Source organism: Capsicum annuum, chromosome 5 (genome assembly GCF_002878395.1).
Source record: "Capsicum annuum cultivar UCD-10X-F1 chromosome 5, UCD10Xv1.1, whole genome shotgun sequence".
NCBI lineage: Eukaryota > Viridiplantae > Streptophyta > Magnoliopsida > Solanales > Solanaceae > Capsicum > Capsicum annuum.
Window position 1 is genome coordinate 98567912 of NC_061115.1, and position 12415 is coordinate 98580326.

Genomic DNA, 12415 nt, shown 5'->3' on the forward strand with positions numbered 1-12415 from the left:
GTTACTTTTGTAGGTCATGTTGTTCTTAGTAAAGTGATCATAGTGGATCCACAGAAGGTTGCAGTGGTTAAAAAGTGGCCTAGACCCAAAACTCTAATCGACATTCAAAGCTTCTTTGGTTTAGTGAGTTATTATAGGAGGTTTATGGTGAGATTTTTTTTGATTGTTTCACCTTTGACTAGGTCGACTCAGAAGAAGGTGATATTTCTAGAGTTCATGCTTAAGATGGGAGTTTTAAAAGGCTGAAAGACAAATTGACTTCTATTTTGATTTTGAACTTACCCAAGGGAAGTAATGGCATCTGGTTTATTGTGATGTATCCCATGTCGGAATTAGTTGTGCATTAATGTAACATGGCAAAGTGGTAGCGTATGCTCCTAGGCAGTTAAAAGTGCATGAAAGGAAATATCCGACTCGTGACTTAGAGTTATTGGTTTGGTGTTTTCATTGAAGATTTGGCGACATTATTTATATAAGGTTTATGTCGACATATTTTCAAATCATAAAATCCCACAGTATGTATTTCACATAAAAGTAGTTAAATCTCAGGCAGAGGAGATGGCTTAAATTGCTCAAGGACTATGACAAGAGTCTCTATTATCACCCAGGTAAAGCTAACATAGTTGTTGATACTCTTATCATGGTATCTATGGGAAGCTTGTCCTATGTGGATAAAGAAAAGTGGTATTTGGTGAAGGATATTCACCATTTGGATAATATTTGAGTTTACCTCATAGATTCTAAAGATAGTGAAGTATTTGTGAAAGAGGTGGCAAGATTACCTTTCGCTACAGAGGTAAAGGAGAAAAAGATGTTGGATCTTGTCTTGATACAAATCAGGGATCATGTGGGTAATCAAAAAGTGATTTCTTTTTAGATTAGGGGTGATAGTATCTTGAGGTACCAAGGTAGGTTGTGTGTTCCCGATTTTGATGGGTTGCGAGGTACAATTTTGGCCAAAGCTCATGAGTCACGTTATGCTGTCATCCTGGTTTGACAAAGACATAGAATTTCCTTAAGGAGAATTATTGATGGAATAATATATAAAGAGGGACATGGCCAATTTTGTAGCTAAGTGCATGGTGTACCAGATAGTGAAAGTGGAACACTTGAGGCCTAGTAGGTTGTTTTAAGAAATTTAGTTGCCTGTATAGAAATGAAAATTGATAAGTATGGATTTTGTTACTGGTCTTCCGTAGTCTCGGAACAAGTTTGATTCTATTTGGGTCATAATGGATAGGATGACTAAGTCTTCTCACCTCTTGTTGGTGAGGACTAATCTTTCTGCTAAGGATTATGCAAGGTTGTTTATTTAGGATATTGTGAAATTGCATGGGACTCTAATTTCCATTATTTTAGATCATGGAATTCAGCTTTAATCTCAGTTTTGGTGGTTATTTCACCAAGGTATGGTGACTAAAGTTAACCTTAGTAACGCTTTCCACTCCACAGATAAACGGACTAGCAGAAAGGACCATCCAGACTTTAGAGGACATGCTTTAAGCTTACATAATTGACTTTAGTGGTAGTTGGATACACCACTTACCTTTTGTAGAGTTTACGTACAATAATAGCTATCATTCTAGCATTGGTATTGCAACGTGTGAGGCTTTGTATGGTAGAAGGTATAGATCCCCTATTGGGTGATTCAAAGTTGGTAAGGCAAGGTTGTTTGGTCCTGATTTAGTTCATCAAACTATTAAGAATGTGAAGATTATTAGGGATAGTCTTAAAAATTCCCAAATTTGCCAAAAGTATTATAAGGACATGAGGCAAGAAGAGGTTGATTTCGATGTGGATGATCAGGCATTTTTTAAAGTATCGCTCGTAAAATGAGTGATGTATTTTAGAAAAAAAGGATATCTCCGTCCCTGTTTCGCTGTTCCTTATTTGATTTTGAAGAGAGTGGGAAGTGTTGGTTATGAGTTAGAATTTCCTACAATTTTGGGTTATATCCACTATGTGTTTCATGTGTCCATGTTGAGGAAATATGTTGGTGATCCTTCCTTGGTGGTTCCTATTGAGAGTGTTGGTGTTTTAGATTCCCTATCTTACGAAGAGATATCGATAGAGATATTGGATAGACAAGTTTGTAGGTTGCAGACAAAACATATATCATTTGTAAAGGTCCTTTGGAGGAACCACAAAGTGGAAAAATCCACTTCGGAGGTAGAAGAGGAAATGAAGGCTAAGTATCCATTTCTATTTCATATGATGGGTGAAGAAGCTTGAGGTATGAATCTCGTCATTTCTTGTTATTATCCGGATTTATCAATTGATTCTGGTGTATTATTGTTATTCTATTAGAAAATGTGTCCTAGCTCATCATTCGAGGACAAATGATCCTAAAGGGGGATAATGTAACTCTTTTAAATTTTGGGTATTTTGTTTTTAGGCTTTTTCATACTTAAAATATTGATTTTTTACTCAAATCAGCTTCAGAGATGTAAGAAGGGTAACCTGAGAAAGTTTCAAAATATTTGAATGGTGTTCGCGGTACTTTTAGGTCATGGAAGTAATAAGCCTCCACAATAGCCCCGCGGCGCAGAAGCTAGTCACCAAGATAAGGTCTGTAATGTGGACATGTGTATTTCAGTTGCTGATTTATTAAGTTAAAAGGGGGCAAGGAGTAATGAGGTCTTTATACCTTTGGACGACCCTTACGTGCTATATAACCCCTTTACTTCAGTTTTAAGCGACTTGTTACTCCCAATATCATTTCTAACATAGAAACCCAAAGAAGGTCAATGATTCCACCGTACATTCATCTCTTAGGTTCCAAGATCAAGATTTCTTCACAATTTTCTTAAGTTTGATGTATGTAGCTCTTTCCCTTGAAGTTATATCTTTTTTATGGCATAAATTGATTCACACCAAATGCTTTTGTTTTGGGTTTTGACATAGTTGAGGGATTTTGACTTGGTTATTTATTTGATTTTCAATGGTTTATTTTACTATATTCATGCTCCTTAACCTATTTATGAAATTGTCAATGAATATGATTTTGTCACTTGGTTTGACTTACCCACCTATGTAATTGCATGGCTTACAAAGGTTAAACAATGAACATGGATTTTAAAGGCCTTATCGGCTATGCTTTGATTTAATGAACAAAAGGGGTTGAGGAATTCTCCCATACTGAATTTAATGAACAAAAAGAGGGTCGAAGTATTCCCCCAAGTTAAACATGGTTGTTATGGTATAGATATAAACATGCAACTGTAAGGATATGGCGATTCCCAAGTGTACCTTAATTATTGGTTCATTGATTTGTAAATTTGGCTATGTAAAACTTGTTTTAAATTAGACTTTTAGAGGGTTATGTCGCTAAGCCGCGAAGGTATGGGTCTTGGATGACTTGTACTAGAAACTCATGTTTTCCAACATTAGGCATAGTCTTGATGACTTGTATGCATGGATCATACTATTGATGTATATTTGTATCTTGTATTGACGTAGGGCCGGGGCATTCCCTGGTCTTCCTCAATGCCTCTAGTTTGTGCAGCTAAAATGCATCAGGGCACTTTCAGTTGGGGAAGCTGAAACCATATAGACCGTTGTTGCCTATTTATGACTATTGAGCTATATATCCCAAGTTAATATTTTAAAGTTCATCCTAAACCTTGTTCTCCTTCCCAATATATGATATATATATATATACGTATGTATTTTATGTGACATTGTGCATTGTCCTTACTGGTATTTAAATTTTAGATCGTGGAATTTATTTTTATCCTTTATCCCTGAGTTATATGCTAGTGTTCAACCCACTAACCATCTTTAGACATTGTATCCCCACACAATATAGGGTCGGAAGGAAAGTTTACCTTTCCTTCATAGTGGTTAGGTGTTTATGGTTAGATCAAAAGTTGAAATGAATTGGTGAGTTTCCATCTATCGAAAGACTTATTTTCATGCGTCATACCTTATGTCTTAGACATTATTTTACATTTTTTTGGAAATAAATGAGGGCATGTTTTGACACGTTATTTTGTGTTGGGTTTGTGATAGAGGCTTGTGGATACTGTGGACATCGGTGTTATTGATGTTTTTAGATATTGATATCACTTAGACCATTGGGGTTGTCTCTCTTGTATTAATATATCTGTTGTGTTTTGATTTGGATAAGCTAAGGGGGTGATTTTCAGTCCTCGGTGGACTGGAGATACCCGTCACAGCCAGACATTGATTTGGGTAGTGACATACACAAAAATACTATGCTACCCTATCAAATTCGATGCTCCGCGCTGAATGGCATAGCTCAAATTTTCATCGGAGGTCATTTCAATAGGAAGTAGGTCACACACCCATGTGTCATTTACTTAACTTTCATTCAATTGGTCAAAATGAGTTTGGAAGCCTCGATGTAACGACTTGATTTATTTTGTCAATTAAGTGAAATATTAAATTTTGTGTGATTTGAACATTTTACCCAGCCTTGTGGTTGCTTTGTGGAGGGCTCGATTCCAAATATATTTCGGTGTGAATTAGGCGAAATTGTTGTTTTTGGTGAATTTAAAAGCATAATAATTAGCTTCCGTCAATATTTATTAATTTGTGCATCGAATGGCAGAACGTACTATGTCAGTAAATTCAAAATGTCATTTTAGTGTTGTAACTTGGTTGTTGTAGCTTTATGGAATTTATATCTCATTTTGATACTTGGCTTAGAAATGTTTTGAAATTGAGTTTCGAGGGACAAATTTGTGAGAATGATGTTTTTTGAAAATATATTGTCACCAGTAAGTCCATAGCATCAAATTTGATAGGGAAACTTGTTTCATTTGCATTATCGTGATTCTTGATGAATCTCCAGGGGTCCGCGAAGACTTGAAATCCCAAGTCTCCATAGCTGGTGCACCTTTTAGCTTGTGCAGTTGCTAAAGTGCTACTTTGGGCACTTTAGTAACAGGCGCTAAAGTGCCTCATGGTCGCTTTACCGCTAATCAGCTGGGCAAGGGCTCTTTAGTGGATCTCATCCAATTTAGCGGAGGGCACTAAAGCATCCCTTGTTTGCTTTAGCGAACTATCATGCTAAGCGGGTACTACTAAAGTGGTACTTGATTGCTTTAGTAGTAACAGCTAAAGTATCCACTTGACCTCATTAGCGGCACTAAGCACCTGGGTATAAATAATCCTTTTCTTGATTTTTTTCATCATTTTTTAGATTTGTGACTTGGAGCTTGGGGATCATGTTTTTGACTATTTTCTTCTATTTTTTAGCTTGGGTAAGCTGAGAATCCCTATTTCAATTACTTTTCTTCGATTCTGAACATTTAAACATCGTTAAAACTTAGAGTTAAAGGTAAAATTTGGGGATTTTTTCTCAAAAGACCTAATTATAATATTTCTCTTTTTTAAACCCTAATTCAACTATTTTCACATGGGTTTTCTTCAATGAGTTCCTTTAATTATGGAAAATATATTTTTTGACAAAAATTTCAATTTTACCCTTCTTTTTCAGAAACCCATTGTGGGTCTACTTTTGACCCCGACTTACAAATAAGGAATGTGGGTATCTTTGATTTTCTTTTGAAGCATAGATTCTATATTTCTATGTATTAGTTAATTCTGGATCCGTTCGTGAGGGAAAGGCTCCATGTAGAAGGTTATTTGGTCTGGTTTTTAGCATTTGAGGTAATTTATGGAATAAATTTCTTCAAACTGGGTTGGGTGGTTAATATTTGTAAAAAATCATGTTAAGGGTATTGGAACCAATCATGAAAATTGATATATTATTGTTACATGCCCGTGGGGGGCCTATATTATTGCTAATTGGTAGTTTTTGGACATTCCCCATTTGTATTGGCTAATTTTAAGTGCTTTTAATCCAAAATTCACTTTTAAGCACTTTTAAAGTGTTTGGGTAAATTTAAAAAGTGCTTATAAGCACTTAATTTTAAGCTAAAATGCTAAAAATAAGCGAAAAGTCGAAAGATAGAAATCTTAACTTATGGTTTTTGGCTTAAAATGCTAAAAATAAGTCAAATGATATAAGTTAGAATTTCTAGCTTATGGCTGGATTATAAGTCAAAAGCCAAAAGTCAATCTAGACAGGCACAATTTGCTATGTGTGACCGTGTAGGGTTTTATATGATATTACAGGCCTTGTGTATGTGAAATTAGTTTTATCTTATTTAATATAAAATCCTAATGTGGAATCGATGGTGTATTTTGGTGTATTTTACTCTATTAGCATATGGATTATGTTGGTTTTCATGGATGGATGGAATATTAAGTGGATTTTTTGCTCACTTGGTTGATATATTAGTTGGATATGGACATTCTCATTCTAGTTTGTTGTGAGCATTACATCGTCATATCATATACATTTATCAAACATTAGTATGACCATGGGAATACTAGAAATACTAGCCTTTTTTGATAAAAATACGGCATTTTTAAAACCCTCTATATATGGATGTGACACCCCAACTTAGGGAAAGGACTCCCATATCGAAAAAACACAGGAAGGATAATGGGTATATAAGTAAGCAAGTCTTACTCCGTAGTGATGCGTCATAAAGCCATGTGGTCCTAGTCCCAAAGAAAAATATATCACTAGTGGGTTTGGGAGTTACAGGGGTCTCTCGGGCCTTGATGGTTTGGGATGCCTATTACGGCTAGGACCTCAGCTCGGGTCCTGACAGAATGGTATCAGAGCCAGTTCTGTGTCAGCCCTCTCGATGTGGGCCAAAGTTTAAAATAAGTCTAGGTAAATCCTGATAAAGCGGGGCAAATTTTAGTCCTGAGCCTAGGCAAATCCCATTAGGTGGGGCAAACCTCAGCGAGGACACTGAGTCCATAAGGGAGGTGCATATGACACCCCTACTTAGGGTAAGAAGACCTACATCGACAAAATACAGGAGGGATGCTGGGTATATTAGTAAGCAAGTCTTACTCCCTAGTGATACATTTTAAAGCCGTACAGGCCTAGACCTAAAGCAGACAATATCACTAGTGGCTTGGGGAGTTACAGGGGTCTCTTGGGCCTTGATGGTTCGGTATGCCCGTTGCGGCCAGGTCCTCGGCTTGGGTTGTGATAATGGATTTGATGGAGAGGAGATATGAATATTGTACCAAATATAGAATGTATATGGGTTGAGAAACCCCCATAGGTCCTACCTCAGGAGCACAACTCTATAGGTGTATATGGAAGTTGTGCGACAACCTTGTGCATTATCATCATGATCATCATCATCAACACATAACATACCTTGTGCTCTATTTGTGTTGTATTATTATTTTTATATGAGATTTTTCTATGTCTATTATTACATATTGCCTACATATGTGATATCTGTATACTTATTCTTCTTTGTTATATTTGAATTTGGCATATATCAATAGTGTAGAGCTTTTAATGGAGACCGTGTGGGCTACTATTTGGGACATGTTATAATTGAAGGTGACATATCCATAGAGTGTATTACATATGTTTTATATTCTACTTTGCTCAGTTCGTCTATGATACCTAATGAGTACAAGTGATCCGTACTCATTCCTACTGTACCCTTTTGGTGTAAATCAAAGTACGAGTGCACTTCACAACAGTTAATTCAGGTGGTACTTGGAGCCCATTAAAGGTAGCAGTTTATCGATGTATCCAAAGTTGTCTACTACCTTTTCTCATCTAAATTATGCCTTTATTATATCCAGAGATAGAGTATGACCCTTTTTAGACATCCTATGGATTTTGACTTTGAGTTTTATTAGCCAGTTCTTACATTATAACACCATGTTTTGGGGCATTGCATAGTATATAGACTATGTATTCTTTTTTACTTTATATGTGTGGTTCGACTCCGTTCTAAAATCTTTCCTTAGGTTCTGGTATAATATTTCTTTTTATATCAGTTTAGGTGATAAGCTTACTTATCAAAGCTTTTCGTAACAAGTTCCATCATGAACTTTGATTTTTAGGTTGTTACAAATTAAAATTACAGCATCTAGTTTCATTTGTCTAAATAGTGTAAGAATGGGGTGTCTAATAGAGACTCGCAAATTGGTACGTAGACGTTTGTATCTATCTTTGAGAGGCTATAAGATGTCTTCAGAAAACTTTCCTTATTTTCATTCTATATCATGTGGATCCTTCATTACTTGAGTTTTTAGTCATATTTCATTTTTTCATTGATGGGGAGGACAACATCCAGTGAGGATAGAGATTCAAATCCATTATCTAAGGACAGAGCCCAGTCTAGAGGGAGAGTTATGAGTTTTTGCTGAGATCGATATAAAGGACGAGCACAAAGATCTACCCCATCTACCAAAAACACTAGGGAGCTCTCCCGTGAGCCTCAAGATAAGCATATTAAAGATATGGGTCCTACTTAGGTTCCATTGAGTTCTTCTACCCCAATCTTAGAGAGGTTACTAGTTACTTGTTGAGCCTATTGGAGAGTTCTCCTGGTGTTCCTCCAACTCTGAGTATTTTACCTCCGTCTGCACCAGAGTTTGCTTATGGTATTCCTCCAATTTTGAGTATGGATCCACCTATTATACAAATATATGCTTATGGTACTCCACAGACATTGAGTGTGGTCCCTCTATTAGTGCCTATATTTGAGTATGGTGTTTCGAGATATGGATTTTGGCCTTCTTTTATGATGCCTCCTTTAATGGGTTCTCAGCCAATCAAATTTACTATGTCTCCCATTGTTATGAGTGCAGCTATGTAGATTAAGGATCAGAAGAGGTTTAAGAGGTTCACTCATTTGGGTCCTCCTAGGTTCGGTGGTGCTATAGGCGAGGATAAGTATGAGTTCTTAAGAAGTTGCATAACCTAGGTTATCTTTTATTGAATGGGGTTACTTACACTATTTACTAATTGAGAGATGCAGCCAGATATTAGTAGTGGTGACTTATGTTTTGTCGACCCCTTGGTTGGCCAGAGATGACTTGGGATCAGTTTACAAACACTTTTCTAGATAGATTTATGCCTTTCCTTTAGTGGGATCTAATGATAGATGAGATTGATCACTTGTAGTAGGGCGATATGACTATTACGGAGTATGAGACATGTTTCCATACCTTGTCGAGATATTCCTATGCCAATATTTTTATCAGGTCTGAGAATATAAGAATGTTCAATAAGGGGTTGGATGTTTCTCTTCAGCTATCTATGACTTAGATGGTAGTGTATGGAGCATTGTTTCAAAGTATTATGGATCATTCTAAGATGAATGAGTCTATTCTTTGATCATCTCAGGGAGGTGCCAAGAAGGTGTAATGTTTGGGTGAGCTGATAGGTCATATCTCTCAAGGTGGAGATTGTAAAAGCTTTAGTAGGTATCATGGAAGACTAGTGCGGGTTGTCTTATAGAGTTTAGGAAGAGCGTCTTCTATTTTGACAGCTTTAGATGGTCATCCTAGTTTAGTCGTACCTCTTTCCCTTGAGATGGGCTACAGTTTGCTGTGTATAGTGAGATTAGACATTTAGCCAAGGACTATCCCCGCCGTGTCTTCAGAGCTACTCCTATATCTACTGTGAGAGGTAGAGGTCCTTCTAGGGGTACAAGAGGTAGAGGTAAGGGTGCTCGAGAAGGACTAGGGACTACCTAGTGTAAGATCCCACAAAATTTCTAAGCTTAATTCAGTCCTTTAAGCTTATCAAGGGGTCCCAGACTTAGATAAAAAATATAATTCTAATTAAGTTCCCATACTTAGCCTATTATTGGCCTTCGAAATTGGCAATTTCATTTTCCACCTTAACGTTCTTTAATGGTCTGAATTTTAGTTAATTCATGATCAGAGAGGTCCATAGGTAGTCCCGGATAAGTTGCGGGTTTTTCGGACCACGTTTAGACCATGTTTGTAAGCTTAAAATAGTTGACCAATGCAATCTTAGTGCACCGCGTTGCCAATCATATTATTTGATATTATTGCAAGTTGCCAGGGTCAAAGTACTAAGACTCAACACGATGATGGCGCGACATGTTGACTATCGCGTCGATGGCATCGATACGCCGCATCGATAATACCGTCAATGCCCAGTTTCAGTGATTAACTATCCATATTTTTAAGGGCAAAAGGGTCAATTTCCCACACCTATGTAAGTCTAAAGAACGGGATTTAGCTGTAATTCAACAAAAATATAGTCTCTCTCAAGTTTCTCTCAAGAACAAGTTAAGGTTTTCAATTAAGGATTCAAATTCAATACTCAAATTAATGAATTTCGCCATCAATCTTCGTAAAATCAAGAACTAAGGTATGTCAAGTGTTGATTTATGGATTCCTTTAATCCATGAAGTCTAAGAACCCTCTTTCAAATTATAAAACATGATATTTATGTTGTGGGTTATTTGTAACCATATTTATCTTATTATGTGATTCCCAAGTTGGAATCTTTATGTATTTTTTTTTGTAAAACTACGTTAGCATGCAAGTTGAAGTACATGAATTGAGTTGTTTATGATGTGTAAGTTGATGACTGCACCTATGCCCTAAGTTGTGCATGTAAGGTGTTTAACAAAGTGCCTAAGAGGATAGAAATTGTGTGTTATAGCTCAATTATGACTCAAATAATAAATGCATGTTTTACCCTTATGACCAAGAATGACTTCCATGATATTGTGTGCATTATGAGTATTTGATGGAATGTTCATGAGATTAGGTTTATGAAAGTATGATATGTCTATATGCAATTCCATTCATGTACAACATTATAATAACCATGTTCTTCATAAAATCTCCAACTTATTGTATTATGAATTGTTGATATTGGTCATGTGTTCAAGAAGTATCAAGTCTTATCAGTTTCATGCTATCGAGTCCTGGGGGTACTTGTACCCGACAATTTAGTTGTGTGCCTAGAGCCAGTGATAGTTTTCATGATACTCTCAGTCAAGCCATGATTATTAGAATTAAGTCAGTTACATGATTCAGGAAAACCCAGTAATCTCAGTACCATCGGTAATCTCATTAACCTTAGTAATCTCTATCAGTTATCAGATCTCAGTAGTATTCCGTTAGTCAACAAAAATTTAGTGAACTCTGTTTAAATCAACTAAACAATACTATTAATAACAGTTCATTTCAGTTTAAATCAGTTTAGTGTCTCTTCAGTTGGGAGTAGGATTCTGCACCTAGTGAACCCAAGGATAGGGACTTACCTGTTAGCCAGTAGAGGGTGTGATCCTTAGAAGAAATCTTTCTATTCCAAAACTATGTCGCTAGCGTAGGTTGAGATGTACCCTACGAGTTTAGGGATTATACACCTCATCTGAGTTTTTCTACTAGGAGGGGTCGACAGAAGAGCTCCATGTCCAAAAGGGTTTACTCACAGCTTGTCTTTACCCGTGGCACGATATTAACACCCTTCCAGTTGAGGTTATAGGTTGGACCCCACCAGTTTAATTTTGGGGCATATCAGTTAGATGATTACCTCCCACAGTCTCAGTTTCGGATCCAGTCTCGATAATAGAACTCAGTTCAGTTATATAGTTTCAGGACTGTCAGATACAATCGCTCATCTCAGTACGAAACTCAGCTAGTTCCATTAGAATTAGGACTGTCACACATATTCATCTAGTTAATAGTATATTAATTACATGAAATTCATGTTACCAGTATTCAGATTTCAAGTTTGTCAGATACAGTTAATCAGACTTGTACTTCATAATCAGACTTGTCAGAAATAATCATTTCTTTATCAGTATTATGACATTAGTTCCTCAGTACTTAATAGATTTAGTCATTCAACATCCCAGTATTAGTACTCAGATATCAGTAAATCCACATTATCAGAATTCATGAGTCATTGTTATCACGATCTCAGTTACAGATACGTATTCATACATGTATTCTCACATTCATGTTATTCAGTTAATTAGTATTGTTCATGCATATGAACCATTGCATTAAGCCTACCTCACTTGCATACCAGTATATTCAATCGTACTGACGCATTTCCGGTATGGTGTTTTATACCATAGGTTTAGAATCACGCTCCAGAGTATCAGTAGCAGTCCAGTTTTAGCAGTTAGAGTCAGCAGTGAGTCCTCATCATTCAAGGATGTTATTATTTAATTATTTCATTTATTTTAGTACTTAGTTTATTTGAATAGATGGAGTTAGTTAGGGGATTATCGCATCAACTCTTTATTTAGACAGTTCATTTGTAGAGGCTTTCAGACTACAGTACGTTCAGACAGTAATTTTTGTTGTTCTGGTGTTGCTATACCATATTTTCAATTGTGTATTAGTATTGAAGCTTATGACCTTTCAATTCATATTTTTGAATTTATAATATTATTATTATTATTATTATTATTATTCAGTTCTCAGTTATAAATATCAGTAATGGGTTAGTTTGTGGTCCTTCAGGATTATGAGCACCGTGTAGCATTCTGGGTACCAGATTCGGGGCATTATGAACTTAGTATCAGAGCCTAGGGTTCAACACGTCCAAGGA